Below are 22,920 nucleotides of genomic sequence, written 5' to 3'. Positions count from 1 at the left end.
ACCTGATTTTGCTTACCCTAAATCCTAGGTATTTTACTGGAATAATGGGGTTGAAGCTAACAATAAAATAATTAGGCTTAATCTAGACTTTGTAAACACATATACCCTAAGTGGTGGCTGAAGGAAGAAAACAAAGAAAAATGTGAAATACAGAAAAGTACTAGTCAATCGACGAAGCTTCAACAAGAATCGGACTTACCGTGAACGCCGATTAAAGCTGCGCAAACAAGGGACCTCAGGAGTCGTATTCTGGCAGTCTTCCCAATTCACTAATTAAGATAGACGTAGGAGAGAAAGTAATAAAGAATAACGTTCGGCACGCACGCAGCGTCACCCTGGTTCCGTGACCGCTGGGATCTCTCTCACTGACCCGACCTGCCGTTCTTTCCAGAGGAGGACTTATACCGCCCGGCAATCCGACCTTGACAAAGGCATCGCCGAATGCATAGAATAAAGCTTAGGGCCACCATAACTAGGGGTCATTGAGCGTAAACCCTCTCTGAGGCTTAGGTCCCTAATGCCCTAACATATTTTGTTTACAAACTTTCCAGCCTATGGGGTTAAATGCCTAAATGCTACCTATCGTGGGACAAAGCAATTTCCCTGTCTCAGTCAGGCTGATATTTCTATCCCTAAATGTTCGAGGCTTAACAGCGTAAATATTTATAAAAGCTCCCCTTTAAGAGGGCCTTCACTCCCTTTTCGGGCGTGAAGGTCTATACTAAGCAAGCTGTTCGCCTCTCGTAGGTTTACTCTCCTTCCCCTGAGCAGATTAGTCCTGGTTAGCCTACCTAGCTACAGAACTACCTAACCCTAGATAGGATATGAGCTATAATCACTACTTAACCTAATTCTAATAGTACTAGAAGGTGCTCACGGTTTTTATAGGCTACCTCCTACAATCAAGATGTGTTTTAGACCTAGCCTAGTGGTACATTCTATGATATTCCCTAGCCTAACCTATCCTAACCCGAATCGTAGCACCAACATAAGAGTTAATATTCTAACTAAATTACAACATGGTTTATGTTTAATACAATTAAAATTTACTAGTTAATTCATGAGGGTTGCCTCATATGATAAATGGGTGCCTCACTGAGGTCTTAGGCCATGCGTGTCACGAGCATCGTGGCTCGTTTCACAATAGTTAAGATTACTGAAATTAGTTAGGCTACTTACATGATTACTGCGGCTCGGTGGTAAGTGGAAAGAACAAGGTTACTAAATTGATGTACCGTACTTTAAGGTGGCCTAGGCTATGCACAATGAAAGGAAGAGATCACACTGGCTACCTCCTCTGGGCAAGGGGCCAGGATCACTCTTAGATGTTAGGGCACTGTGCCAAGAGGGCACTAGTGCCAGGAGGAGCTTATAGCTCGGCAACTACTGGGCTCTCTTCCGCCCCTTCTTCTTCTTCTTCGGTTTCCTCCAAGGCCTATCAGTAGCTGGCCTAGCAGGTGATGAGAGCACCAACTCCGGGGACAGGCCAGAAGGGCTAGCGGGCGCGAAGTCAGGGGCAACTGCAAAAGCTGCGGGAGGACTCCCTACTCCGGCTGCTGCGACAACCGGAGCGAGAGCGATCTCGACTTCTGCGTCCGAGGATGCCAGTTCCTGGTCTTCCAAGGGAGGGGTACCATTTCGATCCTCCAGGGGTTCATCCCCTGGATTCAAATTTTGCCCAGAAGAAGTTTCGGGTGCTGGAGGCTCTCCAGTCGCGATGATCAACTGCATGGGGAATCCTAAATCTCCCGGAGGAGGATTCGCCTCATGATTTAGACCCGGCAGAGGGGCCTTTTCCATTGGTAGCTCAACGTCCGTGGCGGACGGAGTCTGGCACTGCTCAGTGCTCGCAAGTGGCACTGGCAGCAGTTGAGGGTCAGGCATGCCTGATGAGGGGTCCGGAGGTGCACTACCTCGCGGACGACTTGTGGTTGGCTGCGGCAGAGATTCCTGCCCCAGCAGGAGATCGTAGCCTCTCCTAGAGTTTTGTTCGGGGGCGTCCGCTGGGCGTTGCTTGGTTGGGCAGCCCTCCCAATTTGTGGAGTGGTCTGCCCGCTTGCACGTCCTGCAGCGGTACTGCTCCTCCTGAATCTCTCTTCGCGGAGGGGGAGGACCTCTTGGTGGGCCAGCCCTTCGCGATTGGAGAGGCTAGGCCTGGAATAGGTTGGTGGCGCCCCTTCCGCGGACCACTTTGGTGGGCGGAAGGTGGAGGTTTGTCATTTTTGGGAGTTACAACTGGGGCCTCCGTGGAGGAGGTAACGTGGCTGCGGAGTGGCGTTGGTGACGGGCTTCCGCAGAGAAGATCCCGACCCAACAAGAAGACCACTCCGGGCCGAATTCTCGGTGGCCATGGTTAAATGCCTAAATGCTACCTATCGTGGGACAAAGCAATTTCCCTGTCTCAGTCAGGCTGATATTTCTATCCCTAAATGTTCGAGGGCGAACAGCGTAAATATTTATAAAAATATATATATATATATATATATATATATATATATATATATATATATATATATATATATATATATATATATATATATATATATATATATATATATTATATATATCCAGGGCCGGCCCAAGCCTTTATGGGGCCCTAACCGTATTGGGTGGGTGGGTTGGGGGGGGTCCTGATAGCCATCACCACCGATGCTTAACTATTTCTTGTGCGTGAATACTTGATCATTTCATGCACTATAAGTATATCTTAGTTTAACCAGACCACTGAGCTGATTAACAGCTCTCCGAGGGCTGGCCCGAAGGATTAGACTTATTTTACGTGGCTAAGAACCAATTGGTTTAATTGCTTATATTTAAAAAAAATGGAGCAGTTGTGCAAAAATGCAATTTCCCACTATAAATAAAACCAAATAACATATTTGTATCTTCTTACATAAAAAATAGCAATTGTGAAAATAAACATAAATTGCTTAAAAAAAAAAACTTGAATATGTGCACAAAATTAACAGATAAATTCAGAACACAATAACTGTAATGGTTCAGGAATTAAGATGAACAATTATATTTGAAAACCAGGTACGAAAGTGGTAGGTGCGAAGATGAACCTTAACCTAAAATATACTAGTGTAGGCCTACTGAAGGGATTTACTTTTCATCTCTTCTTATTTTGTAATAAGTACAAGACACTGACTGGCACTGCTTTATTAATCAAAGTTACCAAACTATTTCAGTATTTAAATTATTTTTAGAGTCTGTTTCCTGGCTTTTCTGGAGGCAAAGTCATTTACGACATCACTGTATGTGATCTCGCGGCCAGTTTTGTTGTTGAAACTAATAATTGCAAGTCCACTCAGTCTTTCTTGTGCCATGGTAGACCTCAAGTCGGTTTTAATCAATTTGAGCTCAGAAAAGCTTCTGCCTGCTGAGGCAACTGTTACAGGGAAAGTGCAGGCTATCCTGAGAGCTATCCAAAGATTTGGGTACAACTCACAAATGTCACTTTGAGAGAGGTAAGTGAGAAGCTCAAATGCAGCCATCTTTGCTTATGGGAATTTTGGAAGACTCTCCATCTCTGTAGTCAATGCACTGCCATCAACATCTGGCTCTTCTCCATAGGTGAGTATGTCCGTTGTCGAATTAATCTTGACTTCACACGTTCACCAGATTTGCAGCTGCACCACGGAGTACATAAACAGAAGCGAGACTACGTTGGTGGATCGTGACTAAATGTATTGAAATCCAATACAGTTATCCATTAATTGGATAATTGGATAGTTTTTTCTTTATTTTTTACTTATTTTGTATTTTATTTTTGCTTTTCTAATTTTAATTAATTCAATATTTTCCAAGCGCTCTTGGGGGACCCCTAATGGCGTGGGGACCCCAAGCTGATGCTTAGTTCACTTATGCCTTGGGCCGGGTCTGTATGTACCCACGGTTCAGTTGAAAGGTGAGTCAGGGTGCTTTCAGCCAGGTGTTCCCAAACTAGGGTCCGCGTGTGACGGAAAAAATTATGCTCATCGGTACATAGTTATATACAAATTCTTTAGAAAAATATATATATTTATAGTAGGCTTTCGCAGGCCACAGCTATCACGCCTCACCAGTTGGTTCTAATTTTAGTTTTGTCATCAGAACTTACCTTCACACTACACACTATTTTCAGAGACATCATAAGGCCTCTGGTGTATTTTTTTTTTTTTCTTAGTTTGATCAAGCTAGCAGTGGCTAGCAAAAGCTTGCTGTCTAAATATATATTTTTTCTTGGCATTTCAAATTACTGCGGAATTTCCTTTTACATACCTGAGGGCGACACTGCATTGATATCTTAGTTAGAGAATTCCATTAATTAATAAATTATTAAGGGTGAAATTTTTCAATGGAATCAGGTGGTGGCTGTTAGCACTGCGTGATGGAAATTGTTCCGTTGGGAGGGGAAGGGGGCGAATTTGCGAAATGAACAGGGAATCAGGTTTAAAGCCTTGATGGGAGATAAGAAAATTATTATCCCATTTACTGAAAAAACAAAAATTACAGTTTTAAATTATTAGTGACAAATTATTAATTTTTTGTTAGAGAACGCCCTGTTATACCCTTTCTTCCCTGTTGACTTAAGCAGTGAGTTATGTGTTGATTATATTAGTCTTCTGTATCGGGTCTCAACCTACCTGAAGAAGGGTATGTTGACAACACTCTCATCCCAAGAGCTTGTTGAAAATCAGAAGGTTCGAGCCATCCTGTGTAGGGTACGGTGAAATTAATATATATGTATATATATATATATATATATATATATATATATATATATATATATATATATATATATATATATATACATACTGTATATATATTCCTGTTTTACCAGCCATAAAAAAAGTTCCCAAGCGAGGTAGACATGAAATCAATCGCGATGTTGAAATGCGAAGTAACCTTAAGAATAAACTAAGCAAAAGACATAAATTTAACCTATTTCAGAGACATATTCAAAGGGGCCTGGTACATAGTAGCAGAAATTTATAATAAATATACATATATAATATATAAACACACACACACACACTCACACACAAGGGAGAAACATTACAAACTAACATCAACACGGTTACAACTGCGAGAGCAAGAGATATAGTCAGCTGACACAAGTGTGGGATAAGAAAATGAGTCGTGAACTGAGTGTGGGATGATTGACGTTTACTGGAAGATGCAGCTTTGACTGGGGACAGGAAGACAAATTGCAGAAACTTGTAAGTTTGAAAATGTTTACAAGAGGATGAGTTTGAGAGCAAGTGTGAGAAAGATGAAGTCATGAGAGTATATGGAAACTAGGAGATGGAACATTGAATATTAATATGTATAGGGATAGGATGAATAAAGAAATGAGCAAGAGTGTAAGTGAAGCGAGGAGTTGGCAGGGAAAGGGAAACATTGAAAAGAAACTTGGAGTGTCTATTGAAGCTGTGATGAAACTGGATAACACACCAATTATTATTATTAATATTATTATTATAATTATATTATTATTCAGAACATGAACCCTGTTCATATGGGACAAACCCGCAGGGACCATTTGCTTCAGATTCAAGCTTCCAAAGAACATGGTATTCATTTGAAAATAGTAACATTAGGTAATAGGAAATATACAAAGAGGAGATAAGTTATTAGAAAAGAAAAAAATGAATCAACAATTTAACAAGTAAAAAGATAAAAGTTTAAATTAATAAAATACATATACTGTTTTAGGGCAGTAATGGGTTGCATCTTTGCTTGAACTTGTAAAGGTGTCAAAGAAACGAGCAGGTAAAGGTTACTGCTGGTTTATTACAGATCCAGGCGGCTTATATTGCGGCCGACTGACGCCGGGCCGTGAGAGACAATGGAATTGACTGTGACCTGAGGTCGAAACAATAAACAATAATATACAGTGAACGAGTACGAATTACAATACGAAACATACAGAGACACAATATAGATACAGTCTTGATGCCTGTGAATGAAGAAACATGTGATACACAATGTGTGACATTCGTATAAATACCATAAAGTAAAATGATAAAAATGCGTGACCTGGCACGTTTTAGGCGTGACTAATTTAGCTTGAAGAAAACGGGAAGTCACCAAAGAAAACAAGCTCAGCGGAGACTTAATTAATGGCGCCGCCGAAACACTATCCTGGCGCCGAATGGTGACTTTACAAATACTCCCCAAGACGAGGGACGCGTCTGATTAATCCCTGTACCTGGTGGGACGCTGAAGGGTGCCGCGGCTCCTTGAGGATAACTGAGGGGCCTCCTGCCTGTGAGGCTGCTGTTTGGGCGGTCCCTTCCTGGGCGGCCGCGCCTGCGGTGGTGAGGGCGTGCTGGAGTGCGTTTGGGCGGAAGGGGTGCTGCGACGCTGCCGGGACTCTCCGACAGGAAGGCGGGCTTTAGCCGGTCTATGGAAACCCAGTCGTTCCTGCCTGGAAGTGCCAGCCGGAACGCCTTGCTGTTCCGCTCCAGCACGCGAAGGGTCCCCTGTAGGGCTTAGTTAGTGGTGGACGGACGGCGTCGACTCTGACGAAGACGTGGGTGGCGGATGACAGCTGTGGCGGCACGAAGGTGGTTGCTCTGTCGATGTATGAGCGCCTGCAAGGGGCGAACTTGCTGGCCACGTCGCGGAGCCTCTGCAGAGATGGGGAGTGGCGATCATCCGTCACGAGCTCTCCCGGCACCACGAGGGGTTCCCCATAGGTTTGTTCAGCTGCGGATGGGGTGCCGTCGGCTCTGGGGGCGGTCCTCAACCCGAGGAGGACCCACGGCAGCTGATGTTTCCAGTCCTCGGCGGTGCAGCGGGCCATGAGGGATGATTTTAAGGACCTGTGGAATCGTTCGACCAGGCCGTTGGCCGCTGGGTTGTATGCTGTGGTGGTGTGGTGCGTGGTTCCCAGCAGTTGAGCCAGGGCAGACCACAGCTCGGAGAGCTGTGATGTGGTCCGGGACGCCGAAGCGGCTAACCCAGCTGGAGAGCAGGGCCTCGGCGCACGCGCTGGCGGTGGCTTCTTGCATGGGCGTGGCTTCGGGCCACCTCGTTGAACGGTCTACCACCGTGAGGAGGTATCTGGATCCGCCTGATGGGGGAAGGGGCCCGACGACGTCGATGTGGATGTGGCCGAAGTGGCGCCCTGGTTGTGGGAACTCGCCTACCCCGACTGCGTGTGACGACCCACTTTACTGGTCTGGCACTGCAGGCACTGTTTTGCCCAGGCTGTGGCGTCCTTTTGCACCCGTGCCAGACGAACTTTTTTGAAAGCAGTTTGGCCGTGGTCCTGCCGGAGGGGTGTGAGAGGCCGTGGATGATGTCAAATACCTGGCGGCGGCGTGAGGCTGGAACCAAAGGGCGGGGCTGGCCTGTGCTGATGTCACAGAGCAGGCTGGGACCTCCGGGGGCGAGGGTCACGTCCCGCCACTTGAGGGATGTGATGGCGGTGCGGTATGCTGGGGTTTCTGGGTCGGCGGCCTGTTCTCTGGCAAGGTCCTGGTAGTCTACACCAAGCTGCACTGCGTTCAACTCGACTCTGGAGAGGGCGTCTGCTACGGGATTTTTCTTGCCGGGAGGTACCTGACGGAACAGGTAAATTCGGCTATGGCTGAGAGGTGGCACTGCTGTCTGGAAGACCATGCGTCCCCTTGCTTCGTGAAAGCGTGAACCAGTGGCTGGTGGTCTGTGAAGATTGTGAAGGGCGTCCCCTCCAGGAGGAACTTGAAGTGCCGAACTGCGCTGGTACATCGCGCAGAGTTCCCTGTCGAAGGTGCTGTATCGGGACTCTGCGGGATTGAACTTCTTGCTGAAGAAGGCGATGGGCTGGGGCGCCGTTGATAATTTGCTCCAGAACAGCACCGCAGGCAACGTTACTGGCGTCTGTCGTCAGCTGGAGGAGCCTTGGGATCCTGGTGTGCCAAGGCGGTTGCCTTGGTGGGCGGCCTTCGTCCGGGAAAAGGCCTGCTGCTGGCTGGGTCCCCAAGACAGGGACTTCGGTTGACCTCTTAGGACTTCCGTCAGGGGGCCGTGGTGTGCGCGATCCCGGGATGAAGCGCCTGTAGAAGTTGACCATCCCAAGGAACTCCTGGACGGCCTTGATGGAGGTGGGTGTCGGGAACTTTGCTACGGCTGCCACCTTCGATGTAAGAGGGCGGACGCCTGTCGGAGATACCTCGTGACCCAGGAACTCTGCTTTCTGGACGCCGAATGTACACTTGTCAAAACGGACGACGAGGCCGTTTTCTTGGAGGCGCTGGAGGACTGCTTTGATGTGCCTCTGGTGTTCGCTGTGAGACCTGGAAAATATGAGAATGTCGTCGACGTAGCAGACGCAGAATTTTAGGTCCCCCAGGATGCTGTCCATGAGCCGCTGGAAGGTGGCCCCGGCGTTCCTCAGCCCGAAGGTGGAGAAGGCGAACACATAGGACCCGAAGGGCGTGATGATGGCTGTCTTTGGTATGTCCTCTGGCGCAACAGGTACCTGAAAATAAGATTTAAGAAGGTCCAATTTAGTGAATATTTTGGCCCCGTGAAAGGAGGCCGTAAGGTCTTGCATATTGGGCAGAGGGTAGTGGTCGGGCTCCGTTGCAATGTTGAGCCGTCTGTAGTCGCCGCAGGGTCTCCAGGAGCCGTCCGGTTTCTGCACCATGTGGAGGGGGAGGCCCATGGACTGGAGGCTTTCCTGCAGATGCCCATCCGTTCCATCTCCGCTGAATGCTTTTTTTCGCCTCCTGCAGGCGCTGAGGGGGAAGCCTGCGGAACTTCGCATGTGTCGGGGGCCCTTTAGTCACTATATGGTGGTATATGCCGTGCTTGGCTGGGGCCCCGGGGACTTGGCGAAGCTCGGGCTTAAACACCTCGGGGAACTCCGACAGAAGGTGTGCGTACTGGTGGGGGGCGACGGCGCTGATGGTGGGTCTGGGTCCCGCCGTTAACGGGAGAGATCGGCAGGAGTCGGGATCGAGGAGGCGCTTGCGCCCCACGTCGACTAGCAGGCCGAAGTGCGCCAGAAAATCGGCCCCCAGGAGTGGGGTTCCTACGTCCGCGACGATGAAGTCCCAGGAGTAATTCTGGCCAAGGATGGAGATCGACAGGAGCCTGGTGCCGTAGGAGAGGATGGGGGTTCCGTTGGCGGCCGTCAGGAAGGCGGCCGGGTCTGGTGTCTGGTTGCGGTCCTCTCTGGATGCTGGGAAGACCGACTTGAAGGCTCCTGTGTCGACCAGCATCATCCTGCCGGAGACGGTGTCGCGGACGTAGAAACCTACTGTTTTTGAGGCCCTGGGTTCTTCGGCTGCCATGGCGGCCTGTCCTGCTGGCCGCCGCCACCCCGTTTTTTGAACGGTTGAACGAGCAGGGCGGCAGGCAGTTTCGGGCGTCCTTTCCGAACCACTTGTGATAGCGACAGAAGCCGGGGACCACCGTCTACTGTGGTTCGGTGGACGTTTGTTGGCGATGGCGTTGACGGGCTGCTCTCACGCCCTCTTCAGGCTGGACGGAGCTGACCGGCTGAGTGGCCGGTTTTAGCCGCTGTGAAGCCTTGACGGAGTCTGTGAGGTGTTGTGCCGCCTCTATGAGGTCCTCGACAGGCATGGTGTAGTGAGCGATCTGGTTGCGTACTTCGGGAGGAGTTGGCGAAGGAAAATTTCCCGACGAAGCTTATCTCCTGCCGCTTGTTCGTGTCACCCGAGACTGGTGTTGACAGGAGATCTACGACCATGCCCTGCGTCTCTTGGATTGAGGTCGTGGCGTGGGTTATTGGCAAGGTCGATAGCACGGGCGGCCCGCCGGCGATGGGCAGGGAGCAAGCTTCGAGGAGGAACTTTTTGTAGTGCTGTATGTGAGGGTGAGTGTTTCGGTACCAGCGAGATGAATTTGTTGTACACGTCCTCGGAAGGGCGTTGAGCACTGTGTCGGCCTGTAGGATTTCGTCCGTGAGGTCCGCGATTCTGAAGTGGCTCTCCACCCCGCGCAGCCATCTCGATGGGTTGCCCTGCGAAACGGGCGCAGCTTTAGGGTGAGGGCGTCCCCGCGATTGTGTGCCCCGCCGTCGTGTGTTCGGGCGCTGGTGTGGAGTTGCGGGAGGGCCTCGATGCGGGGGCGGCGCGGCTGCGATGGGAGGTAGGTAAACCTCGAGTCCGCGGGGTCCGCGTTTAACTGCATGAAGGAGGGGATATCCGTCCATGCTCGCTCCTTGACCCCTTACTGGAGTAGGATACTGCGTCAGTACGCACTTTCGTGGCGCCGTGTGGTTCCGCTTAGTGACGCTGATGGGGTACGCCGACGAGTCAGCACGCCAAACGCTGGTTACAGCGCCGTGTTTAGGCCGCTAAGAGCGTTTTTGGAGAAACCCTGGAGCCAAGACTGAGTCGCCGTGTGAGTCCGCTAATGGCTCCGGGATACTCCGGGGGTCACCACTATAAAGGTGTCAAAGAAACGAGCAGGTAAAGGTTACTGCTGGTTTATTACAGATCCAGGCGGCTTATATTGCGGCCGACTGACGCCGGGCCGTGAGAGACAATGGAATTGACTGTGACCTGAGGTCGAAACAATAAACAATAATATACAGTGAACGAGTAATGAATTACAATACGAAACATACAGAGACACAATATAGATACAGTCTTGATGCCTGTGAATGAAGAAACATGTGATACACAATGTGTGACATTCGTATAAATACCATAAAGTAAAAATGATAAAAATGCGTGACCTGGCACGTTTTAGGCGTGACTAATTTAGCTTGAAGAAAACGGGAAGTCACCAAAGAAAACAAGCTCAGCGGAGACTTAATTAATGGCGCCGCCGAAACACTATCCTGGCGCCGAATTGGTGACTTTACAAACTCTTGAAGTTCCAATTGCCCACCTTTCTCACCAAGATAGAATATAACCTATAGAATTTAGGCCAAAGGCCAAGCGCTGGGACCTATGAGGCCATTCAGCACTGATAGTCCAAGCGATAGGTGAAAAAATTGCTCAGATGGTGATACAAGCATGAAACTTGGCATAAATGTCCACCACACCACACTTAACATTTTCAGGGGTGGAGCCCTCGTGAACTGTATTTTGCCTAGCAACGGTTGCTAGGCAACATTTTATGCTTGACAGCCAGCAACCCCGGACGATAATATCCACTAATAGCACATGCAATATCATTTTATTAAAAACAATATAAAATATTTGAATGTCTACAACATAGGAGATTGTGTTTTTATTAATATGGAACCTCTCTGTACTCTGCAGGACATAGCATTGGTTGCTAGGGAACATTTTCTTAGCAACCGGTATTGACAAAGATAATATCAAGCGGTATGAGCCACTGACAAGCCTATACAAACCAATGTTGCTACATATATTTATATATACATGCCATATATTATCTTTTCTTTCTTTGCTTGTAATAGGTGACTTACAACCAGTAGCAGCTGCCCGAGTTTGCTGCACTTTTTTACATTGTGAAAGCTTATATTTCCTACCGTCTGCCAATGCCATGTTGCCTCTGTTTGCTGAGGAAGCCAGCTCCCCATCGATGCTGCGTCACTGCTTTGAAATTATTCAGGCAGCAGTGAAACATGTCAACCCTGGCCAGACCCCAGTGATATGTGTTGATCAGCCTCTGTTTGCAAAAATGAAACAGCTTCAATGGTCCATGGACAGACTGTATGGTGAAGACAAGTTTGTCATACTTCTCGGTGGCCTTCATACAGAGATGACAAGCTACAAAGTCTTGGGTCACTGGTTGGAAGGTAGCGGTTGGGTAGAGGCTCTTCAGGAAGCAGAACTTGCTACTCCAGGCATTGTTGAATCTTTCCTGAGGGCATCTCATGTGACCCGTACCAGACATGCCCATCAAGTCACTGCATGTGCATTGTATATCCTGCTGAAGAAGGCATATGATGTGTATGTCACAGACAGTGAGGATCCTGAGACCTTCAACAGTTGGTGCACCAAACGGAAATCAGAAAGCCCACAGTTTCAGTATTGGTACACAACACTCGAACTGGAGCTGCTTGTGTTGGCATTCGTACGTTCACTACGTGTGGGTGACTTTAGCTTGTACATAGATACACTGACCAAGTTGGTCCCTTGGTTCTTCAGTCTCAACCACACCCATTATGCCCGTTGGGTGCCAGTACATGAGAGATATGTGTAGTTTGGAAAACACTCATCCTGATGTTGCTCGAGAATTCCGACAGGGCAAGTTTGCGATGGCTAAATCCAGGCGAAAATTCTCTCTCATGAGCATTGACCAGGGCCATGAACAAAACAATGGCTTGATGAAGGAAGAAGGAGGGATCATTGGCTTGACACAGGATCCAGATGCCCTTTTACGCTGGGCAGTAGCAGGGCCAGAACTCATCCGCATCATTTCTGAATTTGAGTCTTCCATGGTTGGGAAAACAGAATGTGCTGGCCAGAGAAACCACCATGAGCAAACAGATGCCACACAAAAAGCACTTCGCTAGAGAGGTGAACGCACTAGCAAGTGCAATTGATGGCATGGGCAGCCCTTTGAGGAAGAAAGCCAGGATCTTCTGCGACTGCATTCAAAGGACATCATGGACCAGCAGTCAGTTGAGTGCCTCTATAGTATACAGCTGAAAGGCCAAGAGCAGTATAAAATGTTTGTAGACGAGCGCCTTAGGACAAACACCAAGCCAATAACAGCCACCATCACCAGGAACAAGGTAGAATTGTTTAATGAACAAACACAAAGGTTTAAGAAAGGTGATGCAAAGTCCAGTCTGTTGAGAAATGAATCCTCTCTGTTCAAGGCTGTATGTTGCATGCCAGACAAGAGATGGTGATTTAGACAATTTCTTCAGCCATGAAAACCATCCGTTTCCACCATCTCTCTTCCTATGGGCAATTACGACTGGGGAAAAATCGGATCTCATGGGTTGCCTAGAACAGCATGCAGCATCTACATGTGGTACAAGACCAGACACAGAAGTGACGATCATGGATGGTGCTGTTCTTGTCAACATTCTTAGACCTGGTGGATGCAGAACATTTGGTGACTATGCTGCAAACGTGTTTGTTCCGCATATCAAGAGGGAGCAAAACCAGACTCAACGTGTAGATATTGTCTGGGATCAGTATGTGGATAACAGTCTGAAGGCACAGACCAGAGAAACACGTGTAAGGGGCCCTAGTCAACGGAGACGTGTGCAGGTATCCAGCCCCATACCAAAGAACTGGCAGCAATTCCTTCGTGTTAACAACAACAAAATCGAGCTGTTCAAACTACTAAATGAAGAACTGTTGACACGTACTTCGGCAGAGCAGCCTCTTATTCTTACTGATGGTGCTGATGTACTTTGTGTACCGATTCGAGACATCACTAACATTGCTCCATGTAATCATGAGGAAGCGGATTCCAGAATGATGGTCCATGTGGCTGATGCTTGTAAGCAGGGCTTCCGCAAGATTCTTGTTCGAACTGTTGATACTGATGTTGTTGTGTTAGCAGTAGCAACTGTGCAGCATGTAGGTGCTATTGAACTCTGGATTGCCTTCGGCTGTGGCAAGGAATTCCGCTACATTCCAGTTCATGAGATATCTGCTTCACTTGGGCCCCAAAAGTCATTAGCACTCCCTGTGTTCCATGCCTTCACTGGCTGTGATACAGTGTCACAGTTTGCCCAAGTCGGAAAGAAGACCGCCTGGAAGGTATGGGAAACACATGATGAATTCACTGGTGCCTTCTATGAGGTGCATGATGCACCAGAACAAATAACTGAAGAGACATACACTTCACTAGAGTACTTCACCATTCTTCTATATGACAGAACAGCGACATGTACTTCGGTCAATGAAGCCAGAAAGCTTCTGTTCACACGTAAAGGGCGTGAGATGTCAGTCCTTCCTCCTTCTAAAGCTGCTCTACAACAACATATCAGGAGGGCAGTATTGCAGGGTGGACACCATTGGGGGCATGCTACAATTCCCCATCGCCAGTTGCCTTCCCTGCTGAATGGGGTGGACCTGTCCAGAGCATTGGAGACCGCTGTGGACAAATCTACCTGAAGCAAGTGCATCGTGTCCAGAGCTAATCCAATGTAGATGTAGGAGCAGATGCACAGACTGCAAGTGTGTAAGGGCACACCTTAAGTGTACAGTTTACTGCACATGCCACACAGATTGTGACAATGTATGAAATGTGTGAGTAGCTAGTTGATACTGTGTTTGTGTTGCCTAGTAACATACGTGTTTGAATATATATCTCCATTCTATTCTTCGTTTAATTCTGATCACTGTACGAATCACAGTAATTTCAAGCACATACTTATTGTTTAGCTATTATAGTGTAATAAATACTTCTAATAGTCTACATAGATTATCAAGCCAATAGACTGCTAGATAGATTAATCATATTCCCTTCCTGTATAATTTTAACCTGCTGCAAGTAGGAATGTCTTTTTGAATGTTGGATAAAGATGTAAGCGGACTGCTACTATGGTCGGTGAGTTGCCTAGCAACAAAATAAATGTTGTTGTTACTTACTGCTGATGCCTGTAACATTTTACTACTGATATAAATATTATAAATATGTCTAACAAAAGGTGTTGGTGGTTTATATAAAAATTTTCTTCCTGAATCGGCTTATGCTGCCCATTGGTAGGGTGGTTCGTGTTCCCTAGCAACCGTTGCTAAGAAACATGTGATATACAAGGGCTCCACCCCTGTAAATATTGAGTATGGACTGAAGTATCATTATGCCAAATTTCATGCTTGTATCACTAACTGAGCAATTCTAGCTCTATTTTGCACCAGTCGCCTGGACTATGAAGCTGAAATTGACAGTGAAAAGGTTTGAAAGGTGTAACAGGAGGAAAACCTCGCAGTTGCGCCACGAAACAACATTGTTAGGAGAGGGTGGAAAGTAAGATGGGGTTGCAGCTAGGGGTCGAAGGGACACTGCAAAGAATCTTAAGTAGCCTAATGTGGTGCACCGACGGCACTAACCTCCTACGGGGAACATCCTTACCAAATCCTCGAAATTTTAAGGAGGACAGCCAGGCCTATGCACCTCCTCCCTTCTACGGCCCAGTGAACGGCTTCAGTTACCTTCAAGAGTCTTGCGACTACGAACGTCCTTGGCATTCATCCCACTCCTGAGGCTTTATCTTCCATGATGTCTTGCATAGGCCTACTAATAGTAGAAATTTTTTAGAATTACTGCCAACTGTAATTCATAATTATTTTAGAACGTCAGACTTAATAAATTTCGTCAGTCACTGAAGGGCAAATCCAGCTATGTCAGTATCATGGAAATTTACAACATAAAATAGGGGACTGGAGAGGCACAAGCTAAACAAGAGTCAACGAGAATTCCTCGAGACTGGACCAGATCACTGAATAACTTTGAAGGACTTATTGCCAAACCAATCATCGGTTACCAAGTACAATACTGGACTGTGTTCAACTACTGTATATTTCCAAAGAAACAAAGTGGCAACATATAAAAAATCGAATAGATAATTCAAGGAATACTAATAATTTTTAAGAGAAAGGTTGTAATGAACTATATGAGAATTAGATTTACACCCTGTTTGAGGCTACACTTAATCTTTTAAGTAGTTTTCAGCGGGGTATTATTACAAAACTCTAGAAACTTGCTGATAATTTTTATTCTCAAGGAATCAGGAATAAATACAGTATATTAAAATATCACCAAAACCACTTATGGGTCGAGTTCAAAATCTTGGGTAACGACAGGCGACACTTGCAATGCACACAGGTGCTTGGCCCCAGAATAGTACTAATAGCCAGCAGCACACACAGGACTGCAAAATTTATAGTTGGATCTTGCATGCAAGGCAATTCAAAGCGAGCCTGTCAAGAGGACAATATATGACGACAGCCGTGGAGATAAGTCCTTTGTTGTTGGTCTGCTGGGTCCACTAATCATGCTACCCTTAATATAGGAAAAAGAAGGGATTAACTTTGGGAAGAACCATGGGGCATTCGTAAGCAGCCAATGAAGAGCCACAGCACTGATCATGTCCAGCTGTTCCTCTTGATAACTGTTAAAGAATTTATACTAGAATACATTAACAGAAATACTGTATAAGTTTAAAGGCTTTAATGCATACTGGAAGCTTGGAAGTTGAGTTGTAAATGAGAGTTACAAAGAGAAATATTAGAATATGAGTGTTAGCTATATAGTGTTAGGTTGTCTCGAAGTAATAAAAGTAGAAAGAGGGCACAAGGGCTTGTCATAAGAAACCAGGTGGATGGATGGATGGATGTATAATATTTAGGGCAAAAGCCCAGGCACTGGGACCAAGAAGGTCATTCAGTGTCTTAATGATTAGAAAATAAATTTAAGGTAAATGAATTTATGAATTAATGAAGGAAATGATTAATAAATGAAATGGTGCCAATGCATGAAGAGACTGTCGACCTAACTCCATCATGGAAGTGAAGCATGAATACCGCAAGCAAATGACTGACATTTGAAGTTGCCGATATAAAATTGAATTACAGTATATGAGTAAATAGAATTGGAGTGAGAAATGTAAACACATTAAGTGGAAAAATGGTTACTGTTAGGAGGCAGAAGGAGAGAAAGACGTAGGGAACATGAAAGTGCATGCATGGTGAATGGAGCAGTGTGCATAGGGAATTTGGCACACTTTTCTTGTCTTCAAGAGTTTCCCGATAACAACATCAGTGCGGAAGAGGGGAAATTAAAAGTCAGAAACAGAATATCCATTGCAGTCTCCTTTGATGAAATTTGCTTTAACAGACTCCTTTCATGTTGAAAATTGTCGTTTTCATACTTTTGTAAAGTCCCCGCTCAATGCGTTCTCTGTAATGATCATCCCATTTTCTGCGGTGCCTTCACATTCGACCTAGGGTCAGACGAACACAAATTATTATCATTATTGTGAATCGTATATCTTATTGTCTGATCGAGTGACCATGCATTATATATATGTAACAGAGTATTTCTATAACAGGCCAGACATTGTTAATCATTATGTTTTCTGTATGTACCTGTCCTGTTTTTGTTGAGAAATAGTTTCTCAGGTCACCTGTAAATCTTTGTACCCGCAGTCTCTGCGTTATACGCAGACGTCCGCACACCAAGAGTTAAAAGCCACTCTCGTTGAGACCTGCTCCCTGCCTGTCTCCAAGAGAGCTGCCCACGCCCTTGACCTTGCCCTCAACCCCCGGCAGGAGAGAAACCTCTTGGAAACGTGGCATGCCCTCCAGGACCTCCTCCTCCTCCCCGAGACTGACAGCAGCGGCAGGCGCAAAGAGATCAGCCTGTCGAGGGAGATCTTCCTGCGGCAGCTACTACCAGAGATCCGTGGGCAGATCACAGAGGCATACACCCTGCCGGTCGAGGACCTGATCAGGGTGGCACAGCAGCTGGTGAACTCCACGAAGGCGGCAAAGTGGGTGTCCACGCCCGCACAGCCCATCAACTGCCTCCAGCCGGAGGACCCCACCATGGAGCAGAAGAGGGAGAGGCCCGGGCTTTGCTATTACCACCAGAGGTTTGGGAAAGCTGCCCGGAATTGCGAAGCCCCCTGCCTTTTCTGCCGTCCAAAAAATGGGGGAGGCGGCAGCCACCCACACAGGCCGCCATGGCAGCAGCAACTGAAACACTCGGGGGCCCCGCACCAGTAGGGTTTTACGTCCGTGACACCATCTCCGGCAGGATGATGTTGATCGACACTGGAGCCATGCGGTCAGTGTTCCCGCCTTCCAGAGAGGACCGCAGATGTCCGCCAGACCCGGCTGCCTCCCTGACAGCCGCCAACGGGTCCCCCATCCTCTCCTACGGCACCAAGCTCCTGTCGATCTCCATCCTTGGCCGGAGGTACAGGTGGAAATTCATTGTCGTGGACGTTAGGACCCTGCTCCTGGGTGCGGACTCCCTTGCCCACTTCGGACTGGCAGTTGACGTTGGCTGCAAACGCCTGCTGGACACTAAGTCCTGCCAGTCCCTGCCCTTGTCGCCAAGCCCCTGGGAGCCTGCCATCTGTTCCGTTGCGCCACACCAGTATGGTTCCCTCCTGAAGGAATTCCCGGAAGTCTTCAAACCTGAGCTTCGCCAGGTGCCCGGGCCCCCCGCCAAACATGGGATATATCATCACATCAAAACAAAGTGGCCCCTGACGCACGCGAAGTTCCGATGGGCATATGCGCAAGAAGGTTCCCAGCCCATGGGCCTCCCCCCTTCACATGGTGCAGAAAGCAGATGGCACCTGGAGGCCTTGCAGCGACTACAGGCGGCTCAACCTAGCTACAGAACCCTACCACTACCCTCTACCAAACATGCAGGACCTAATGGCCTTCTTCCACGGGGCCAAAATATTCTCAAAGATCTCTTAAAATCATCAGGTACCAGTAGCGCCAGAAGACATCCCCTAAGCTGCCATCGTCATGCCTTTCGGGTCCTACGTCTTCGCCTTCTCCACCTTCAGCCTGAGGAACGCAGGCGCGACCTTCCAGAGGCTGATGGACAGCATCCTGGGTGACCTGGACTTCTGCGTCTGCTACGTCAATGATATCGTAATTTTTTCCAGATCCCAGAAGGAACACCTACGGCACATCCAGAAGGTCCTGCAGCGCCTGCAAGAGAGTGGCCTTGTCGTCAGGTTCGACAAGTGCACCTTCGGCGTCAAGAAGGTGTAATTCCTGGGCCACAAGATATCCCAGGGGGCGTCCGCCCAATGTCGTTGAAGGTCGAGGCTGGCGAGAGGTTCCCCAGGGCTGTACAAGAATTCCTCGGAATGGTCAACTACTACAGGAGATTCATCCCGGGGATCGCACACACCATGGCCCCCCTGATGGAGGTCCTCAGTGTTGTCCAAAGACCTTAGTGTGGGGCCCCGACCAGCAAAGGCCTTCTCCCTGTCGAAGGCTGCCCTCGCCAAGGCAACATCTTTGGCCCACCAAGACCCCAGCGCTCCCCTCCAGCTGACGACAGACGCCAACAACGTCGCCTGTGGAGCCATCCTGGAACAAGTCATCAGTGGGACCCCTCAGCCCATCGCCTTCTTCAGCAGGAAACTCAGCCCCACCGAGTCCCGCTACAGTACCTTCGACAGGGAACTCTCCGCAGTATACCACGCGGTACAGCATTTCAAGTTCCTCCTGGAGGGTACGCCCTTCACGATTTGGACTGACCACCAGCCACTGGTCCACGCCTTCACGAAGCCAGGGGACGCATGGTCCTCTAGGCAGCAGCGGCACCTCGCGGAGTTCACCTGCACCATCAAATACCTCCCCAGCAGGAAGAACCCAGTAGCCGACGCCCTCTCGAGGATTGAGATCGACGCAGTGCAGCTCGGGATCGACTACGAGGACCTCGCCTGCGAACAGGCCGCCGACTCAGAGACCCCAGCCTACCGCAGAGCCGTCATGTCACTGAAGTGGGAGGACGTGCCCCTTGGCCCTGAAGGGTCAACACTGCTGAGCAACGTGAGCACTGGCCGCCCCCACCCCCTGGTGCCTGCCTCCTGACGTCGGCTGGTCTTCGACGTCATCCACAGACTATCCCACCCCTCCAGAAGGACGACGGCCAGGCTACTGACAGAGAAGTTCGTCTGGCACGGCATACGGAAGGACGCGATGGCCTGGGCAAGGCAGTGCATGCAGTGTCAGGCCAGCAAAGTAAGATGGCACACTGAGTCTAGGGTGGGCGAGTTTCCCCAGCCGAGGAGACGTTTCGGGCACATCCACGTCAACGTGGTGGGGCCTCTTCCCCCATCAGGAGGAGTAAGATACCTTCTAACAGTCGTCGACCGCTCCACCAGGTGGCCTGAAGCTACGCCCATGGAAGAAGCCACCTCCAGTGCGTGCGCAGAAGCCCTCCTCTCCAGCTGAATCAGCCGGTTCGGTGTCCTGGACCATATAACGACAAGACAGAGGTCCCGCTTTCCTATCCGAGCTGTGGACCGCCCTGGCACGCCTGCTGGGAACCACTCATCACAGCACCACCGCCTACAACCCCGCAGCCAACGGAATGGTGGAAAGGTTCCACAAGTCCCTGAAGGCGTTCCTAGGGTCGGACGAACACAAAATATTATCATTAATGTGAATTGCATATTTTATTGTCTGTTCAAGTGACCATGCATTATGTATATGTAACAGAGTATTTTTAAAACAGACCAGACATTGTTAATCATTATGTTTTCTTTATGTACACTCGGAAACCACAATCTCCGACCCACCTAGGCCGTGCTGCGAGTTTATGAGCGGGGCCTTTCTGGACAGATTCTACCCTTCCCTCCTCACCCCTCTTCCTAACTACAGCCCGGCAGTTTCGGCAATTTTTCTTCGTTTCGATATTATACAGGTTGTGGGATTCAACACAGTGTTGTCTATATAATCATACCATGACTGCTTTGCGTTATATGCAGCAAAATCATTAAAAAAAAAACCCAAAGCAAAATCCGGAAGAGTTCAAAAGGTGTTCGAGTGTGTTTCAATCCGTGATAGTTGGCGTTGCTCGCCGTCCAGAAAGGCCCCCCTCGTAAACTCGGAGCACGACCTAGGTGGGTCAGAGATTGTGGTTTCCGAGCGTACCTGTCCTGTTTTTGTAGAGAAATAGTTTGAACTCAGGTCACCTGTAAATCTTTGTACCCGTGGTCTCTGCGTTATACGTAGACATCCGCATGCCGCTTCATCAATAAACCAGCAGTACTTGTCCTCCTGCTCATTATTTCGCACCTCTCTCACACTTTTAAAATTCAGACTTTTAAGGTAGAGGCAAATTTAAAAGGCATTTATAATCCTGACAGGCATTTTAAATCCAAGTGAGTATCAATTAGGCAACACCACATTACATCTGGAAGAACATCCCTGCTGTCCAGTTCCTGGAACTTTTCCCTAACCAAAACCAACTTACTTCAGTGGGCATAGCAAAAATAAGTATCCTGAAACAAATTGGAGCGTATCAAAGTCAAGACCCTTTCCTCAGTCAATGAATGGAATGGAATGGAATACAAAATTTAGGCCAAAGGCCAAGTGCTGGGACTGAGGTCATTCATTCAGCACTGAATGGGAAATTTAAAGTAGATAGGTTTTAAAGGTGTTACAAGAGGAGAACCTTTTTACAGTTGCACTATGAAACAACCATTAAGAGTGTGTGAAAAGTAAGGTGTTAGAGAATACGAAGTAAGGTACAGTAAGAGGAATAAAAGAAGTTGCAGCTAGGGGCCAAGGGATGTTGCAAAGGGACTTAAGTAATGCCACCAGGTGCACTTACGGTACAGCTCCCTACGTGATTGGTCAATGAATGACAGCAATATATTTTTCTAAGCTGAATGAAACTGCAAAACGTTAGTATGATCAGTTGGAAATGTTTTATTGAACAAAATCTCCTAAACCATCTCGCTGGTAAAGGTTTAGGCACTCTAAACAGTTAAGTGCTGTCAGTCAACTGTATCACTGAAAAGTGTTTGCAGCAACCTGGCAGCCCGTAGTTGCATCCACTTCTTAAATGTAACTTAAAATCCATCTAGCTGTCCAATCTCTGTAAATATTATATATGTGTGCAACTGTGGGATTTCCTCAGTTTTACCTTTAGATCCTTTTATTTCATTAAAATCTTGCTGCCTAAGCACTCCAACTCCCTCTTTTCCATTACAAGCCCTAAATGGTTGACTGCCTCAATGCTTGGTTTTGTAACCTAATCTTGTGATTCATTCATTCTTTCCAAAGATTTTAGGAGCTACTGCCAAATAAAGTATTGTGCTGCATCTTTTTCACTATTTGCAGAAGACTGTGTAAATAATGTCTTGGATGAGTTATCACACGTCAACTGACAAATTCTTCAGATGAATCCTTCAACTCCAAGAATATTGGTTAGTCTAGTTAAGCTGTAATAATAATAATACCACTTAAAGAACCAGCCACTCATTAATCTATCAAGCAATAATAATGTGGAAATACAATAGGGGCCAATCCAAGTAGGATGCTTTGCAAGGCTACCTTTACTTCCAACCTTATCCTCAATTGGAACTCAATTTCCCAAAAATTTTATTTTGGCTAATGCACAAAATATTTCCCGTTCCCAAACCATGGGTTATCTACACAATCATGAAACTGGAATAAACCTTGATTCTCTATATCATGTTCACACTATCATCGCTTATAATTGAGAAAATTCCTGAAAGAACATTTTCTTGCTGCTAGTCATGAGAGTGCACGGGTTGTAGTAAGGTATTGCAAACATACAACTTATAGAATCATATGATACACCATTAAAAATAACATTACTGATTTCTAAAGTTTTCATGCTAGTATTATTTGTACTGTACCTTATTTAAGGGATTTCTGGCTCTCATTTTCAAAGATTTAAACAGTAATACCACTCCAGCAGACACACCATCATAACCATAAATATTAAATCATGTTTGCCATCTGCCCTCTTTATGTGCTAACTGAATTCCCTTCTGGTTTACCACCTGCTACTTGAATACCTTTCCTTCACAGCACCTTTGATAAATGTAATGAAAAAAGTCAAGGGGGACTGATACTGGGATTCGATTACAAAAGCTAAAAGAAGTGTCATAACCACCCAAGTTCCCCTGTGGTGTTTATTTGTTCTTACTGAAGAATTTGCTAAAGGAAGACCTGTTAGCATTATCGCAATCGTTTTTGACATGTCATATTTGATGCTCAAACACCTAGGCAGCCACAATAGTTGTTTCTCATTTTCTGAAATTTTTCTTTACTGTTGTCGACAGAGTATATTACGCTCCACTTTTTATTCAAGGATATTCTCTCATACAATCCATATGTTAAATGGCTTTTGGCAACAATTGTAGATACCTTAGGAAATTCCTTTATAATTTATCTCGTATGCCATGAATCTGAAAAAAGAAAGCCCGTGGGAAGCAAGAGATAACAGACATACATTAGAAAGACCTAATACTTATTTTTCATTAAAAACAAGAAACACTGATGTTTACTCTCT

The sequence above is a fragment of the Macrobrachium rosenbergii genome, chromosome 48 (genome assembly GCF_040412425.1).
Source record: "Macrobrachium rosenbergii isolate ZJJX-2024 chromosome 48, ASM4041242v1, whole genome shotgun sequence".
Classification (NCBI taxonomy): domain Eukaryota; kingdom Metazoa; phylum Arthropoda; class Malacostraca; order Decapoda; family Palaemonidae; genus Macrobrachium; species Macrobrachium rosenbergii.
Note: the sequence above shows the minus strand (reverse complement) of the source record.